The sequence below is a fragment of the Protopterus annectens genome, chromosome 7.part0 (assembly GCF_019279795.1).
Source record: "Protopterus annectens isolate FY-2018-M chromosome 7.part0, PAN1.0, whole genome shotgun sequence".
NCBI lineage: Eukaryota > Metazoa > Chordata > Ceratodontiformes > Protopteridae > Protopterus > Protopterus annectens.
The window spans coordinates 1,466,612,874-1,466,629,831 of record NC_056739.1 but is presented as its reverse complement, the minus strand read 5'-3'; the positions used below and the strand labels follow the sequence as shown (position 1 = coordinate 1,466,629,831).

Sequence of the window (16,958 nt, the reverse complement as noted above, 5' to 3'; positions counted from 1 at the left end):
AAGTATACATCAATCTGATGATTCAGAACAATTAGGAGAAAAGAAAAAACTGGAATAGAGTACAACAAATAACTAAGAAGAAAACAAAACTAATATATATATGACATTAAGCAAAAATGCACTAAAAAATAAATACAACTTTGTTAATGTAATACCTAGACTACAGGAGGTGATAGCATTGTTCATTCTCAAAACATGATCTACAGAAATGGCATTATTGTTCCACCAGAGTAAGTAGGAAAAAAGGCAAGGGGAATGCTAAATTAGGAGAAAAAAAACCTGGACAAAGAAAGATTAAATGACATTAATGTAAGGAAAGAGAATGACCCACGGTGGTGGTGCTGCGGTAGCGTTGTCGCCTCACAGTAAGACGCTGTTTGGTTCGATTCCCAGCTACAGCGTCTTCTGCGTGGTAACATGCGTGAATGGGCGTACCTTCGTTGAAGGTTGTGCATCAGGGCTGGTAACTCGGCATGTAAAAATCAACTACCAATCATTAGCAGACTGGAGTTCTGCTGTGGCGACCCCTAACTGGGAAAAGCCAAAAGACTCAACAAAATGTAAGGAAAGAGAATGGAAAGACTGAGGTAGACAATATGGTTCAGGCTTTGGAAGTGCATAGACATCTGGATGAGAATTGTGTGCTTATAAATGATGTAGGTGATTAAAACAAATTAGTAAGATTAATGGTTATTCAGAATAATCTTTTGTACCAACTTAAAAAACAGACATTGCTGAATTACAGGTGAAAGATTCATCGGATTAGTCTCGAAATTATATACTAGAATTTTAAGATTCGATTATTAAAGAAATTGATACTGACATTTAAAGAGAGAATCTGTCTATTCCTCTGATTCATTCCCATGCCATGCAGCACATCAAGCAATGAGTGCCCTAAAGCACTCATTGTTTCTGTAGCTGTTATGGTTTTCTGAGGTCGGGTTGCTTGTCCAGCGCCCAACCCTCCTGCAAGGGTATACCACACACTTGCACACACACGCACTCACACCTAGGGCCAGTTTGGAGTGTTCAGTCCACCTACTGCATGTCTTTCGAATGTGGAAGGAAACTGGAGAACCCAAAGGAAACCCATGTGAACATAGAGAGGACATGCAGACTCAACACAAAAGGCACACAGCTGAGAATCGAACTGGAGAACCTCTTGCTGTGAGACAACAATGCTAAGTGCTGCACCACTGCACTTACCCAAAGAGAGAATAATGAACATCAGATAGTGTTATACCTGCCAGAAGCAAAATTAGAGGATTTGAGTAAGAGCATACAATGCATAAATATATGGAGGTATGGAGTCATTTTTTGGTATGTTGGTGCAGATTATTTCATCTTTAAAGACTCAATAACTTTTTGCTGGGATTGTATAGCCATCTTAGATAACATGGCTCAAACAGGTGTGATGACTTACTTTTCGCAAATCATGTATAGAAAAGTAAGTCAGGTTACACACATTATAAATTATGTTTTCCTTCTTTACAACAACGGTCTTTCAGTTCAACATTGCATACATTTCTAAAATACTGCCTTTTCTTAAACTTACTCCCCCTTATACAAGAATGAGAAATGTACTGCTTGATTATCTGAAAGAGTAACTGATGGCTAGAAGAGGAGACTAAATTGTATCAAAGCAAGCCTTAGTTTAGACATATTTAAGAAAAGCTTGGACATTTTTATGTGGAATGACTGTTTTGGTATATTGGCAGACAAGAATGGCATTATTGACTATGCCTGAAATACTGTATATGTAAATATATATGTTTATGTAAACAGATGCATGTCTGAATGGGAGAAGGAATGTAAGCAGATATATGTGTGAACGGGAACAGAAATTAGCTTCTGAGTCTATTGTTGGTACATACATACATCCCAATATTACAGTTTCAAGTTTCATGTTTTTGGCTAGCCATTAGGAGTTCTAGTTGTGCTGATGAAGATTTTGACAACATGTATTTTAGGTGAATTCATAGAATCATAAAAATCATAGGATGTACAAGGCAATGGGGCCATTTAGTCATTTATGCCTTGCCAGTACCCACCATTAGATGTTACCTTCCTTTTCAAGGAACAACAGGTCTGTTATACTAAAAGTGAATTTATGAATACCCATTTTATTGTCTAATTCCTTCTTAAAGGAAGATAGTGTGTTACATTGCTTGATCTGGAGTGGAAGTTTGTTCTGGAGAAGGAGTAGTCATTGTGTGACAAATCTGGCTGTCTACCATAATTTATCTGCTGAAGAATTTTCATATGTCTGGTTCTAATGTTCACTGGGGTGTTTGATTTGTAAAGAAATAAGAGGTCTTAGACTGCCCAATCCCTAATGGCCCAGAGGGAAAGATAGAGATCACAAATAAGCAGTCTGTAGGACACTGAATACAGGGAAAAGGCTACCAGCATCTCTTGGCAGCTCAGGTCTTTGAGGCCTAATGATCTTTTTTGCCAGGAACCTTTGGGGTGTCTCCAATTTCTTGATATGTTTAGTAAGATACCTTCCAACATGTGTGTTGCATTTGATGATAGATGTGCAGTGTATTTTCCTCTAGGATGCATTTTGAGCTACCAACATTTGCTAACATTGGTTCAGGTTTATCATTTATAAGCACCTTTTAGTGCTGTCATCCTCAGCCATTGAAGGTGGTTCACTTTAAAAAAAATAACAAGCTTCCTTTTGTGCTGCTGACATTGGAAACTGATAGTGGTTCAGCTAAGCACTAGCAAGCTCCCTTTGGGGTACTGTCATTAGCCACTGATTATGGCTCTCTAAACCTTGGCTAACGTTCTGTAGTCAGTCTTTCTGTTCTTGGCTTCTCTGTACTGACTGTCATTTGACTTTATGTGTACAGGTTAAGTGACTGTGGTTGATGTTTTGTCTACATAATAGATAACACTATTGACATATGTTTCTTCTAGGGCTTTTTATAATTTTAGTCCTTTGTTTTCAGGTTGGAATTCCAGACATAGACTATCATTGTTGGCCTTAAGTCATTGGAGCTCTATACTCCCTCTGTACTGAACACAGAAGACAACAAAGCTTTATACTTTAGAAATTAGTTCCAGTGTACCTGCTACAGCATTAGGATAATGTAAGTATTTATTTGTTTATTTTATGTTTGTTTACTAGGGTAGTGCACTGATCTCAATGGACCATTTACAGGCACAGCCAGGATGAATCACATAAGAAATGAATAAAACATATTTACAGATACAAGGATACATTATATTGTTTGTGTCTTTCAGCTTTTCCCGGTTAGGGGTTGCCACAGCGGAACTGTGGTCCACCAATGATTGGCAGTAGATTTTTACGTGCTGGCTTGTCCGATACACATGTCGCCACACAGAAGACGCTCTAACTGAGAATCGAACAGGCAACATCTAATTGTGAGGCAACAACGCTACCGCAGCATCACCACCGCAGCATACAAGGATACATTATATATATATATATATATATATATATATATATATATATATATATATATATATATATACACATATATACACACACACACACACACACACACACACACACACACACACACACACAAACACAGATACATATTTACAGATGTAAGAATATGCCACAGCATTTACTTCAAGATGCAGTTTACAAGGATAAAACATAGATGGTAAAATGGAATTATGCTTAGCAGAGCTTTATGGATAAGATGTAGCCATAAAGACTGAGATGGCTTATGCTACAGGGATTGTAGCATATCATTATGTAGAGAGGTATGAAGACATTAGAAAAGGCAAGTGAGAATATTTGCAAGAAAGGATATCATGGGAAGAAGACAGAAAAGGTGAGAGAGGCATGCCAAGGGAAGAGGAGTAGAAAGGAGAACTGTGAGAGAGAGGCAAACAGAAGAGAGGGGTAGGATGAATGAAAGGCAATAAGTAAGGAGATGACATGATGATATAAGAAAGGATGAAATAAGGATGAAGGGGTGTTTGAGAGAGCTGCAGGGTTCATGTAACATGACCTGAGTAAGTGCAGCTGCCCTTTGCTTGGGTGAAGAGGTGTTCCTTAAGCTGTTGTCTGAAGTCCAAATACTTTTGGACATCTCAGATTAAGAGAGAAATGGAGTCCCATAGTTTAGGTGTTAGGATGGAGAATGCATGGTCAGTGCAGTAAACTTTACTTTTTGGAGTTAATAGGGTAGGTTGAGATAGCCCTGAGATTATATGTGAGGGTTTTGGTGAAACATTTGAGTGAGAGGGGACAGTGTCTAGGGAGAAAGGACTTTGTGAATTTGTGATCCTAGTAGGAGGTTGGCTCTCAAATGTCCTGGGAGCCACTTAGCTTTGATGAGAATTAGGCAGTGGTGTTTATTATTCTGGGAGTTAGTAATGAACCATCAGATTGATTTGGAGATGGTTTGTATGGTGGTGGCATTTTTCTTTGAGGGTGCAGCTATAATGGGTAGCTCATGTTCGAGTTGGGATAAGAGGCAGCTTTGGCTGGCTTGGACAGAAGAGATTATAGCTTGTTCACCCAGAATAGTGGTGTGTGTTGATGTTTTTGAATGTGTTTTGTATGTGTAGTTGAAAGATGTGGTAGTTTCTGTTGTGGTGGTGTTAAAATCTTTAATATTGAGTAAGTTGGGTGTTCTGGTTATTTTCTGGTTGGTGCCAAGTAGCATTGCTTTTATATTTGGGGATTGAGTATAAGTTTCTGGTCTATTAGCCACTGGTTGAGGGTTTGTGGCCATCTTGTAACTGAGTTTTATAATAGAATAGGATTTGTTTGACGTGTTGTTGACCATGCCATCTGCGTAAAGAACTGGAGGTATCCAAGGATGATCAGATGAGAGTGTGCTGATAAATATGGAAATAACAGAGGGCCTAAAGTGGAACCCTGGAGGACTCTGTTCATAAAAGCAGTTCATAAAAGCAGTTGTATCAGAGGTGTTGGTGTCTACTTTCACCTTCAATTGGTGAGGAAGTCTATGAACCAAGGTTTTGCATTGACATCAATGCCTATTTCAGTTTATTTGTCAAATAGTAAGTTATGGTCAATTAGATAAAAGGCTTTTGTGAGGTCAGTAAAGACGGCTCCTGTCAGGTTGCCTTTGTCTATGTTGCATAGGTTGTAAACTGTGAGGGAGCAGAGAGCTGTTATGGTGTTGAGTTCAGACCGGAATCCAAGTTGCTTCATGGACAGAAGATGATATTGATGTAAATAAGCAATAATTTGGTCACAGATAATTTTTCAGTATTTTACCTGAAGTGGGAAGTATTGAAATAGGACACAGTACTTGGCTTGGGTAGTTTTGCTATAAGACTGACTGTTGCTGTTTCCATATCGTATTAGTTAAGCAGAGGTTGTATATGTGAGTGAGAGGGTGGGAGATGAAGTCCTTGCACAGGTGAATGATCCAAGGAGCTGCAGTATCTGAGCCTGTGGGAGTATCTATTTGTATTTGGTCCAGTTGTGTTTCATTCTCTTTGGTTCTAATATTTTTGAAGTGGAATAGTGGAATGTAAAGGGGAAGGTTGGCTGTGGGGATGATAGGTTTGTGTTGTTGATGTGTGTGGCAGGTTGCCGAACTCATTGTGGAAGTCAGTGCATGAGAGTTATGTATGTGGTGGTGTTAGAGGGGTTCAGGGAAGTAGAGTGTTTTTCAACTACTCAACAGGTTAATTTCACTCCAGAATATTTTAGATTTGGCAAAAATTTAGATTTGTTTGTTTTGGTAATGGCTGTTTTTGTGTCTGTGGATGCTAGGGTGCATAGTAAGATATGTTTGGCTCTGGAATCTGAGAAGGGGTTGCATTTCCAATTGTGCCATGCTTGATCATGTAATTTGAGGACGTGTTTGAGTTCATTAAATACCCGGTCATATTTATGAGAATGAAGTAACTTTTGTACTATGGGAAAGAATTTGTTTTGCAAGTGCAGTAGGGTATTGGTAAGGTTGTTAGCTTCACTGGGGTCTTTTATGGCAAGTAAGTGAGATCAGTCAAGGAGAGCAAGGTGGTTATTAAGGTTAGTGATATTCTAAATGGTTTGGGGTCTGAAGGGGATAAGTTAACATTAGATTATGTACTGAGAAAGTTATGGGACAGTAATTACTAAAGGAGGGTACATGTATGGTGAGGTTAGATATCATTGTAGGTTTATCAGTTATTATAAGGTCTAGTAAGGCACATCTCTTTGATTGAGGGTTTGGTCTAGTGGCATCATAGTTGATTTGGGTAAGACTTAAGCTGGCCAGTTCTGACATATCAGTGACTTTTGGTTTTAATAAATTAAGTTTGAAGTCTCCAAGAATGATTAGGATAGAGCTTTTGGGAGTTTTGGTATATATTTATTAGATGAGGTTACTGAATTTTGCTGGTGGAGGTAGGTATGCACTAGCTATAACAAACGGTTTTTGGTTGGTTGTTAGAAATTTAAAAAAAGATCCATTTGGAATCTGATTCTGAGTTACAGTTAGCTTGTGTAACAATGGTAGGGTTAAGGCTGTCTATGAAGATAATTCATGTTCCAGATTTTTTTGTCTGGTCAATAATCTTGTAGTTGTGCATAGTTTGGTATGAGGTGGTAAACACTAGAGGTGTCAAGTTTCAGCCACACGTCTGTAAGAGCTATAATGTCAAAATTATGTTGTATGGTGAAAGCATTGATTTGGTAGGTTTAGTTCTTGATACTGTGGGTGTTAAACTGGGAGCAGGTAATAGGTTCATAGGTTCATAGATTAGTACTAGACTAACTGCCCTTGCAAGCCATTTTAAGCCTAGCCAATTATCCCCTGTGAGATTCAAACCCTGTACCTTGTGTTTATAAGGCAAGCACCTTAACCATTAGGCCATCCTCCCAACCCCTATTATGCTTTCATATCAATATATAATACAGTGTTTTTTTATTGGTTTGAGTTGAGGCATTGTTGTTAAGTGGTCCTGGATTGGATTCACTGTTGCCTCTTAACAGAAGTATAAAGACAATAAGACTGAATTTGAGAAGTGCTTTTAGAATGTGTAGTTTTGGATATAACTGGAGTTTTCTACCAAAATTACAGATGATAAGCTACTGGTACCCTGATTACGTTAGATGTATGTGAGTTGGGTTCTGACATGGATGTGATGTGATATGAAAGCATAATAGGGTATGGGCAGGTAGCACATGTATAGGTATTAGTGCAGTCTAATAAGTGGCAGTCAGGTAATTATTTATTTATTTTTTTGTAAGGGTTGAAGGAAAATAATTGATATCAACAGGAGAATGTAAATGTATGTCATGGTTGTAGGAATTCCTAGTGTAAAGCAACTGTAGTACAGGTTTAAGATCTAGAGAATGTGGATAATGATGGCAGAAAGCAGTATTCCTTTAAGGAATACTAAAAAAGGTAAAGTAAGTGCATATACATGGCAAGTCACAGTATCATCAATATGAACAGCAGATGTTCATCGACTTGAAAATATTAGGGCATAAACAGCAGATTAACCAAATAACTGCCCTGTGGTTACCTTACTAGAAACCTGGTAACTGTGCTTCTTTTTCCAGTCCTTCATAACTAGCTGGAGAGTGCTATTATCTATAACAGTCACTCCACATAGTTGTACCCTTTAATCTTTGGCACGGGTCTGAATACTTGTATGTCACTGTCAAGTCTTATTTCACTAACATATGTGTATGTAAATATATGTATATTGAATGTACAGGAATACTGTGTACGTGTGTGTGTGTGTGTGTGTGTGTGTGTGTGTGTGTGTGTGTGTCTGTGTCTGTATGTATGTATATACATACACACACACAGGGCCAAATTCAGGAAGCCTCCGTGTAAGAGTTATAACTCTTACACAGAGGCTGCAGTTAAACAGTGTGATGTCAGCATGTCATGCATATGCATGAGGTGCATGAGGCATGCTGAATCACACTGTAAGTCTTACACGGTCCGTGTAAGACAGTAGGGGGCGTGGCCGTAGGCTAAGTCCTGCAAGCGGACACGCCCCCGGAAGTCTGGAATGGCAGAAAGTAAACAGCCACGAGAGAGGCCATGGAAATGTGACTAAACACACTACACAACACATGCCCCCACAGACCAGCAATGTAAAAAGTGAACAGTGAACATTATAAAATGAAAATGAAAACTGTTTTTTTTTTTAAAACCCGTAAATGTTTGCTACTGCGTGCGCTCGTGTGCGCGGGTGTGCTACTAGCGCAACTGCAGTTAGCAATCAGTGGGGAAAAGGATATAAGAACTAAATATGCAAACTAATCCAAGAAGTAATAGCATAGCGGTAGAGTTGTCGGCTTAAGAGCAGGCAGGCAAGGTTCGAGCCCACACAACAACCTTTTTTTTTTGTAAATAAGCACTAAAAAGGCCCCTGACAGTATTGTACAAATGTAAAAGTATTTCCTTTTGTAAAATGGAATGAAATGGAGCATATATTTTCAAGTAATACAATAATAAAAATATTTAGAAATGTACTGATAGCTAAGCTGCTGTGAGACAGAGTGCCCGTAGCTGAGTAGTGTTTGAAAGGCTGCAAATTGCTTGCGGGTTTAACAGGCTCAAACTGTGTGCAACTAGCTGTGCTTAGCTTAACATGCGTGTTACTAGCCAATTAAGGTTTAACCCAGCGCGACACCGTTTGCTGAGGTGCTCGCCACCACAAGCTAACCACGGCGCATGTTAGCTCTGCAAATGAGCGCAGACCTGGTTTTAAGTGCTTAAAAGTGCCTTTGGCATGTTTGATTGACAGGTCCTGAACTCATTTCTAGACAGTCATAAAAATTAAAAATCAGTGGTCAGATTCGAACCCAGGATACCATGCACTAGAGTCAAGGTACTAAACCACTAAGCCATGACAGCAGTACTTAGAAATGCAGAAATAGCATATATATAGGATGTAATCCAAAATGGAGCATGATAAAGCAGTTTCTGTGAAGTAGATACAATTCCAAAATGGTCAATCATAGAAATGTGTGGGAAAATCGGCATATATAAGCCCCATAGGCGGGAATACACAGCAGAAACGATTGTAGAATAGACCTTCAGGCAGAATGAGTGGAGTAGGGGAGGGATGTTGCTTTCGAGCACAGCGGTGGGGCATTGAGGAGTCCAGATACATGGTCTGGCTCCTAGTTCACCATCATGAGGCCCAACTCATGCAGGGCCAGGTCTCATGGGGAGCATACAGGGCGGAGGCATGGGGCCAGTTGGCTCATGATCTCACTAGTGCTACTGGGATTCCACGTACTGGTGAGCAGGTCCGTCACCACCATGCGGACCTGAAGCGACGTAAAGAAGACCAATTGACCCAATGGATCCAGGAGGCCCGGGATATGCCCAACGCCCCACTACTGAGTAAGTTACATTTTACTTATGTATGTAAGGAATTCAACTAGCTGATACCATGGAGATGTGTATTCCAATATTACTTGTTTTGTATTACAGCTGCAGGTGTCCGCTCTGCGAATCGCAGGGCACATGACCGCAGGCTGGTGCGGCTGCTCCACCATGCAGGTTAGTAACCCCACCTAGTACTTCTAAATAAATATTATAGTGTAGCACGTAGCAGAACACTGCAGTGTATTGATTAAAAGTAATAGAATGTGCAAGCAACAAGTGAAAGTCTGCAGGTATGGCTGCAACAAGTTCATCAGTATGCAAGTGAAACTGGAAATATAATTGATAGAAATAAATAGTTCTGTAATACAGATGTCCCACCATTAATTAAATGTAGTATAACCTGCAGTAGTCTCAAGAGTACAGCTTCAGAAGCTGAGTTAATCACATGTGAGATATATCCCCTGTTGAAATGCTGAATCATGACAGAAGTGAGGCTGCTGGAAAATGTTTGAATCACCACAGGTCTAATATGTGAACAAAGCCTAGAAGTACCAACCTGAACTGTGAAATAGCAGGATGTGTGAGAGTGACAGAAAGGGTCATGTATCAATAAATAAAGTAATAATAACTCCTGAATATATAAGCCTCAGTGTGGTTCTACAGAACTAAATGCATGTGGAAATTAAAAATTAACATCCCAAACTGATTTCAGTGTGTCTGAATCTTGAATGTTTAAGCCAAAATCTGTATATGGTGATGACAGTCAACAATATTCAGATAGAATGAATGATTGTCTGACATACTAAACATCCATAGTTGTCCCCTGCCCTGTCATCAAAGTGTAGCAGAATGATGTATCTGATCAAATTCAAAATAACTAGGATAGTGATGTATCTGTAACAGGTCTAGCATGACAGTCAAAAATCATTTGGAAACTATCACCCACAAGTTAATTGTGTTTCTATTACAAATGTATATTAATGTATAATTTATGAATGTGTCATCATTTTCTTTCTCCACCCCACCCTATAATTGCAAATTAAAAAACTCACTAAATATTGGTATGTGAACATTTCATTAACCATGGACATTTGTCCTGTCGTTTCAAAAATCTATGCATGTCCGTTGTTGCATGTGCCCTGTTCATACCTGCAAATCTGATGGCCTGTTGCCATTAATCAACCCTGCATGTTGTTTGATTGTATATTTCTGTTCAAATAATGCATGTGATATTGATATGCCTGTTGTTGAATGGTGTTAATATCTGGGTGTTTGTTTAATGGGAATACCAATGCATGCTGTTACAACTAATTTGAATGGAATAATATGCTACTAACCCAAACTAACATAACATACTCACAAACCTAGAACGCTTGGGAAGGCGGGTCCCAGCGGACCCACCTCTCCCACCTCATCTGGCGACTGCACCTGGTACTAGTGCCCAGGCCGGACCCTCCTCCGGTGGCCCTGTGCCACCTTCGGGTGGAAGCGCTGCAGGGGATGGGGCCTGTCCCCCCTCTGCAAGCATGGCCAGAGGAGCCCGTCCACTCACTCTCCAAGGTGTCCGGTCTGTGATGCGAAGGGAGATCCAAGACTCTGTTCTTGGGCCCCTACGCCAGCTTGAGGCCTGGGTGGCACAGCTTACGGGCATGCCCGTTGTCCCGCCTGCACAGCCCCCTCCTGGGCTGTGAAGGAACAGTGGCAACTGCCTATGGGTGGGGATATCAGTTCCACTGTTGCCATCTGTGGGCTCATGTGCCCTGGATATCCCAACCTCCGTCCCTGTCAATTGTGTAACCCCCACATGTGTCATACACCACCCCGTATGCGTCTTGTCTGTCTTGTCTGTTAACCTACCCAACCTACCTCCCCAGCTATACCGACTACCTTCACCTGACATACCACTCTCACCTGAAAAAAAAAAAAAAAAGGGCACTCTGTACCCACAAAAAAATTACGCCCCATACATAGCTGTCCATGTTGCACACATGTCCGCTGGACATTGAAACTGTTAATTACAATTGGCTGTACAACAGGTATTAATGTTGTCCTGACACCTCTCTCAGGGGTGGAAGGTTTCAAATGTCACACCAAATTACATACAAATGCACAGCTGTTACTGAGAAAGACATGGGCAGCTATGGGCCTCACCTACATCTTTCCTGCAAATCCCAAGCTTGTTTCCCTACTGTCTTACCCTCTTTGTGTCCCCTTTTTCACCACTTTCCTGTCACCCCTTTTTCTTTTCTTTCAAAGAAAATAGCGCAGGTATGTGCTTGTGTGCGCGGAGCTCACCGCTAGTGCGCATGCGTGAGCTCCACGCAAACCTGGTTTTAAGTGCTTAAAAGTGCCTTTGGCACTTTTGATTGACAGGTCCTGTACTCATTTCGAAAGAAAAATAAATTCCCACTGCCAGTCTCGAACCCAGGACCTTGGTAACACTAGTCTGTATGACCTACCACTAAGCCATGACTCTCATACAAGAATATAGTGCTAAAATAAATATAACATGTAATAGTAGGAATAAATATAAAGGCAATATAGGATGTGTACTACCCAAAGCATGTCAGGTAGATTTTTAATGCCCGAATTACTGGATTCCCATACGAGTTTAGTGTTCACAGAAACAGCCCTGCTAATTGTTAGCTTGCACATAATAATGTAAGGTAATGTACATATATGAAAGTATTATATGTACACATATATATATATATATATATATATATATATATATATATATATATATATATGTATCTTGCTACATATGAAAGATAGTGGTAGGTGTCAGTATTCATACACACTCACTACAGGAAACAGTGAAGATAAATGCAGCAACCAGAATCTGCAACACAGCCTGACTCCTGCGAGACTTACTAGCCCTTTAACTGCTTAAAGGTGCCTTCAGCACTCTGATTGACAGGCCCTGTACTCAATTTGAAAGCAAAATAAAAGCATACTATTAGGCCCTACCACAAGACCATTGTAACACTAGTCTGTATGACCTACCACTAAGCCATGACTCTCATACAGGAATATAGTGCTAAAATAAGTATAACATGTAATTGTAGGAATGAAGATAAAGGCAATATAGGATGTGTACTACCCAAAGCATGTCAGGCAGACTTTTACTGTCCCAATTACTGGATTCCCATACTACTTTAGTGTTAACAGAAACAGCCCTGCTAATTGTTAGCTTGTACTTAATAATGTAAGCAAATGTACATATATGAAAGTATGTATATGTACACACACACACACACACACACACATATATATATATATATATATATATATATATATATATATATATTAATACATATGGAAATATAGTTGTAGGTGTCAGTATGCATACACACTCACTACAGGGAACAGGTGAGAGAAATGCAGCAACCTGAATTTACAACACAGCATGAATCATGAGAGACTTACTAACCTTCACACTCACAGAACACTGTCAACAGCATACCAGCATGGTCCACGCCCTTACAATCTGAAAGGGCAATGCCTATCTCACATACCCTTTTATAGCACTGTCCTGAAATCACAGTGAGACATGCAATCAGTACACAACTGGCTGCATGCAATTAGCAAATGCTGCCTTACAACTGGTGCAGAGGCCATCACATGGACCTATGCAGATACCTACAAAAGCAGCCAGTGCTAACACTCCACACATGCAATACATTAATTGCACCAAACTGACGGAGAGAGAGAGAGAGAGAAAGAAAAAAATAAATAAATAAAGCAATAAATACAGTGATAAAAAAAACTGCATCATCACATCAACAAAACCAGCAGCAGCAAACAGCAATTAGCACCAGTGACACAGCAACAGCTGACACAAACACAGGTAATGCAAAGTAGCAGGTTAATACTGTGTTTACTGTGAAACCTCCAAATGTATCATAGTTCACTATCTATAGGTATGTCCATGAGATAGGTTGTGTGTACATAGTCCTGATATATATACATATGTAATATTGCTGTACATGTCTTCCATACTTAAAACTTCCATAGCTTAGAACACAAGGCCAGTTATGCATATGATGCAGTAGTTCCCAGGGTCAGTAGAGGTTCCTCCTCATTGGTGTGGGACCACTGTGTATGTATGGCACTGTTCAGGTACATATCCTGTAGTATGGCCAGGGTTTAATATCAGTCTGTAATGTGGTGCTATGTCCTCTAGGGGTGAACGTATCACACATCCAGGGATACCATTTTGTAACAGTGATGCTGTGTGTTCTGCTGGACATGTGAGATGATAGGGAGGTTACATTCATCTGTGACAACTAATTCCACTTGTGTAGGAGAATGGGGGGGGATACCTGCACCTAAACTGTCTGCAACAATGTTGCCAATATCTGTGCATTTGGTGAATGTGAAGCATCTTACCACTGCTGACCACAGATGCCTTGCCTTCATGTGAATCTGCTCTGTGCTGCAGTAGCCTCCTGCTATTGTTATACAATGTGCCTGTATCTGTAGTCCACTGGACAGGATAAATAAGTGGTGTGCATACGGTCTGGGTTAGATATGTGTGTGCACATTACATGCACTATGTGGGATGTCTGTGGTAAGCTTTTGCAAAGGGGCCAGCAGTGTGTGTTGTGGCTTCCACTGGCCCAGTGGGCTGCATGGATAGCATCACAGTCCTAACTAGTGAATAACTGTGTAATTACATACATACATAGCAAGGTAGTGTACTGTGCTTGTGGTGTTGTTGGGATATGTATATCCAGGCTGAGTAATGTGTGTCCACATCACAGTGTTGGATGGCAACACACATACAGTATGTTGGGATAAACACCCAGAGTGTTCCAGAAGTGTTGCCTGTGCAGAAATATCTGGCCATTACCTGTGCATCCCCCACAACACACACACATGCAACATATGGCAGAAGCAGTATAGCAGTACACATAGGTTCATAGGTTCATACTAGGCTATTTGCCCTAGGGCATTGATAAGCCTAGCCAGAATGTGTTTGTCTTTTGCCACCCAATTAAAATTTATTTTGCTATGCCCTTTTCCGAGGTTAGTATACTGTGCCTCTGTCTAACAGTGACATAGAAGTGATACCCAGGGTACAACTATGATCACCCATCCACTCATCCAGATTCCTATGGAAGAGAGTCAATGAGGGACTCTGCCTAACCTGCACTGTGAGTTCATTACAGAGTGAAGGGAGCCTCTGGGTTATGAATCTGTCCCTCCAGCATGTCCTATTTATTTCAGTGCTAAGGTTCAGGTCTCTTGAGCATGTGGCCGTATGGGATTCTGATTTCCTGAGGTGCAGCATGTCCATTACTTCTGGGTTGGACATGGCTGTATACGTCAGGCACAGATTGCCTCTGAACAGGCAGTATGCCACTGAGTCCAGCTGGACTTTCTTTAACCGGGCAGCATATGGCATCTGTTTGAGCCCTTTGATCCTCTTGATGAGGTACTGTTGGGGTTTTTCCAGTTGCTGTAGGTGTCTGGTTACACAGACAGTCGCCCATGGGTTCTCGTGGGGGCATCCGTGGCCGTACTGCCTCTGGCCGACATGCCCAAGGAGGTATGTCAACCTCCACTATGTTTCGGACTGTTATGCAGGCACAGGTGCGTATGGAAAAGTACACCAGACAGGGTCTGAGGGAGCTGACAGCATGTTGCACAGCCAGGACAGATGGCATGCGTGACATTGCGAATGCTATTCGTAATTTAACAGATGTCGTTGACAGACATTGTGGGGACATACAACAGCTGCTCCACAACCAGATGTCCATGGGCCAGGGCGATGGTGTGCATTTGCGGCATCGACGTGGCCATATGCCGGCAACAGCACCAGCTGGCAGTCGCCGATGACAACAACAGGCCCACTCACGCACCTCAAGTGCCAGCAGCAGCCCCAGCAATGCTGGGTTAGTGCTGTCATCAGGACGCCCCAGGAGACCACGTGCACGTGGCTCTGGACAGTCCCAACAGGGAACTGTGTCCAGCCAACACACACCCGCTTCCGATGACAGTACCCAGTCTGGGTTAGTACCGGATACGGTCCATAGCACCCCTGCCAGGCACAGGTACCGTGTCCGTGCCCACAGACACTGATCTGGATGACCTGACAGGTGCAGTCTGTGGCTGGCCACAAAACCCTGTACATGGCAGCCATTATGTGGGACTGTGTGCGTGCTTACACACATGCAGATATTTAACACCTAGGGCAAACACATACACACACACACTGCACCAACACTGGTCCACCCTGTACTGCTGCCCCTCACAAACACACATACACACACATGTCAATTGGCGGTAGCAGTGGCTGGCTTGGGCATACCTAACCCACACCCTGTGCATATGATGACACTGTGCCACCTCCTGCATACTACAACATCAGTGCAGGAAAAGGTAAACACGTTGCTGATGCACAGGGTGACTACATAGATGTGTATAAGTAGTAACATGTTGGTAACTGTTCACTGTTCCACTATGATTGTGTGTATATCCCAGCATCCCTGCTGCAGTAACTGTATGAATGTCCTGAATTGTTATCTGCACCCATACTACTTACCAAAGTGTACCAGCTGCACACCATCACATGCTACAATTGACTATGGGAATGTGCATCGTGTGCTGTATTGTAGATTCAGCTATATGTATCTGTTCTGTCACACATGCATTTACACACACCCTGCTACCCCCACACATGCACACGCTCACCTGCCATTTCCATTATTTATTACCCTACATGAGTAGCTGTTGACACATGACAGGTACACATTTGAAAAGTGCACTATTTGGATTACTACCGATTTCCTCCTCTCTACCTGTACTCACAGGGTGCAGGCAACCTCATTAGTTTAAAAGTGTAATGTGCATCAGGTACTGTGGTTCCCTGATTGCCACATCCAACATGTTTTCCATACAGAAATGCACACACAGAAACATCCCACATCCACACACTTGCCACATTCAGGTTTCAAAACACTATCTAGGTATGTTGTGGTACATGTACGTGTTACAGTAGCATGTAGCACTATACTGAGTACTGGCAGTTGTCTGTTGTCATGTTGTTTGTATAGGGTGCTGTCAACATCACTGTTTGTTAAGGGAAATGTGCACCCTGCAGTGTGTAGCCCTATTTGGCAAAAGCCACATCCCACCCCCAGCATTGTGCACACACACTAAAACACATACTTTCCATTTGCAAGATTCAAACCCCTACCTAACTGTGTTATGACATTAAAGACAGACACATTAGCAGAGTGCGCTATTTGCATTAGTGGGCGAAATTCTTTCTAATGCTGTACTTAGAGGGTGCTGACATCATCTGTGTTTAGGAAAAGGGATGTGCACCCTGTAGTGTTTTGTCCCAGTTGGCAAAAGGCACTTTTTCCTCACAGCATTATGCACACACACAAATCCCACTCGCACTAACTCACATACATTCCCTTTGCAGGATTCAAACCCGTATCTGACTATGTTATGACACTAGAGACAGACGCATTAGCAGAACACGCTATACAAATTACTGGGGGGGGGGGCTTTAATTCAGGTAATATAGTTATAGAGTGCTGACATCATCAGTGTTTCAAAAGGGGAATCTGCATCCTTTAGTGTACTGTCACAGTTGCTAATAGGGGCATTTCCCACACACACATAGATGTG

The 16,958-nt window shown here is 41.4% G+C and overlaps 1 long non-coding RNA gene across 2 annotated transcripts in view; it reads left to right on the top strand.

Moving 5' to 3' along the window:
- LOC122807078 overlaps nt 1–16,958 on the top strand; it is a 276,583-nt gene that overhangs the window by 73,697 nt on the left and 185,928 nt on the right. For both annotated transcript variants that reach the window (XR_006365593.1, XR_006365592.1), the window contains exon 2: nt 2,958–3,098. This is a non-coding gene — a long non-coding RNA (uncharacterized LOC122807078). The remainder of the gene's footprint in view (nt 1–2,957; nt 3,099–16,958) is intronic.